This window comes from Galeopterus variegatus, unplaced genomic scaffold (assembly GCF_000696425.1).
Source record: "Galeopterus variegatus unplaced genomic scaffold, G_variegatus-3.0.2 Scaffold895, whole genome shotgun sequence".
Classification (NCBI taxonomy): Eukaryota; Metazoa; Chordata; class Mammalia; order Dermoptera; family Cynocephalidae; genus Galeopterus; species Galeopterus variegatus.
Genome location: NW_007727006.1, coordinates 470,381 through 472,972, shown reverse-complemented (window position 1 = coordinate 472,972; position 2,592 = coordinate 470,381).

The following is a 2,592-nucleotide window of genomic DNA, read 5'->3' as shown; positions in this document are numbered from 1 at the left end:
CTCAGAGGACACTGCTTGGCCAATGCGGAAGGCTGTTTAGGGAACTTCAAGGGTCAGATGCGGGGAGGAAGGGAGGCCTGGAAGAATTTTAAGATCAGTTCAATGTCAGATTCTAGAAATCTATACCCAGGGTCATCCTCAGTTCACTGCATGTTGAGCATGTGCTCTGTGCTGGACACTGCGCTGGTGTTGAGAAAGGACATAAAAGTGAGCAAGGCACATCAATCAAACCGTAAGTTTGGTTTGTTTGCCTTTGAGAAACAAAAGACAAAGGTTAATGAAATCATTACCTACCCAGTCACCTGAGCAGGAAACTCTGGCCTCATCTTTAACACTTCCTTTCCCATTCAGGCACCAAGTTCTGACAACTCTAAAATGTCACCTCATCCCCACAACCACTACCACTGCCTTAACCTGGGCCACCACTAAGCCTGGCCCCAGCTGACCTCTCCACCTCTTGTTTTGCCACTACCTCCCCAGCCACCAGAGTGTGCCACCACTCGAGTGGTTTTTTTGTTTTGTTTTGTTTTGCTTGTGACTGGTAAGGGGATCGCAACCCTTGGTGTGGTGTCGCCCGCACCGCGCTCAGCCAGCGAGCACACCGGCCATCCCTATGTAGGATCCGAACCCACGGCGGGAGCGACGCTGCACGCCCAGCGCTGCACTCTCCCGAGTGCGCCACGGGGCCGGCCCCATAGAGTGGTTTTTATAAATAATGTTGACTGTATCCTTCCCCTGCCTGAAAACTTCTGCCAGCTCCCAGTTTTCTGCAGCTAGGATTCTCAGGCTATCACCCAGGACTCTCCCAGGCTGGCCCCAGTCCACCCTCCCTGGCTCCTGTCCCTCCCCACTCATTCTCTGGACTCCACCCATGATGGGCATCTCCCCAAACACGACCTGTCTGGTTAATCCCATTGTCTTTGTGTTGCTTCTTCTGCCTGGTGCGCCCTTCCCNCGCTCAGCCAGCGAGCACACCGGCCATCCCTATGTAGGATCCGAACCCACGGCGGGAGCGACGCTGCACTCCCAGCGCTGCACTCTCCCGAGTGCGCCACGGGGCCGGCCCCATAGAGTGGTTTTTATAAATAATGTTGACTGTATCCTTCCCCTGCCTGAAAACTTCTGCCAGCTCCCAGTTTTCTGCAGCTAGGATTCTCAGGCTATCACCCAGGACTCTCCCAGGCTGGCCCCAGTCCACCCTCCCTGGCTCCTGTCCCTCCCCACTCATTCTCTGGACTCCACCCATGATGGGCATCTCCCCAAACACGACCTGTCTGGTTAATCCCATTGTCTTTGTGTTGCTTCTTCTGCCTGGTGCGCCCTTCCCCTGGCTCTGCCTGTCAAATGCTACTCATCCTCTGGGGCCCGGCTCACAGTCATTCCCTCCGTGAGACCTGCATGTTTGCAACCATGTGGAGGCCCCCAACATGCCCTGACTTGTGCATGTGTCCATTTTCTCCCTCTGTGAAATGAGTTCCTTGTGGGCCGGGACAGTGACTTACTCATTTTTGTGTCCTTTCTCAACACCAGTGCAGTGTCCAGCATAGAGCACGTTCTCAACATGTACTGAACTGAAGATGAGTCTGGGTGTAGATTTATAGAATCTCACGTTGAACTGATCTCAGAAGCCTTCCAGGCATCCCTCCCTGTATCTGACACTTGAAGTTCCCTGACCATCCTTCCCCGTTGGCCAAGCAGCGCCCTCTGAGCACCTCTAGGGGAGAGATTGCAGAGCTGCCCTGAGTGTTAGGCATGTCTCTCATGTGGCTCCAACTTCTGGGTTCCTACAACTTTCAGTCACTGGCCCTTGTCTTCACCCACTGGGGCCATAGAGAATAGATCCAGTCTCTCTTCCCCATGACAACCCTTCCAACACCTGAACATAGCCATCTTGTTCCTCTGCGTTTTCTCATATCCAGGCTAAACCTCCTTGGTTTCTTCAAGCACTCCTTGAGGACATGGTTTAGCGTCCCTCTCACTGTCTTGGTCACCTTTCTTTGAACGTGTTTCAGGTTGTCACTGTGTCTGTTAAGAATTAGAGCTCTGAATAAGGTGAGAGACGTCAGATGTGGTCTGAGTAGCACCAAGTACAGTGGGGCTGGAACCTCTCAGATCTGGGGCATTCATTTCTAGACTATTCTGTCATCCAGCCCTGAAAACCACCTGACTTCTGAGGTCTCCAAGCTCCCATTCCTTGGAAACTCACATGAAGGTCTGTTATGATTGCAGGGGGCTCAGACAATCAAGCTCCTTCGGCCTGTGGTGGATGCCACCCTGCATCCTCCTCAGGGAGCTGGTCCAATAAGGAGCAAGAAAATCGGGCATGGTATATGTCAGTGCTTGGAAATGGGATTCCCCAGAGCACATAGGTCTGGCTTTGGGAAATATTTACTCTCAGGTAATTCTGAACACAGCAGTTCTGTCTGGGAAGCAGTCCAGATGCCACAAAAAGTGATGTCTCTGTATAACTGTCAGGAGACCCCAGATCTGCCACAGAATTGATGTATGGCCTTGGGACAGCCTCTTCACCAGTTTCCTTTCTGTTGCTTATAATAAAATACCCAGAACTGGGCAATTTATAAGAAAACAAAA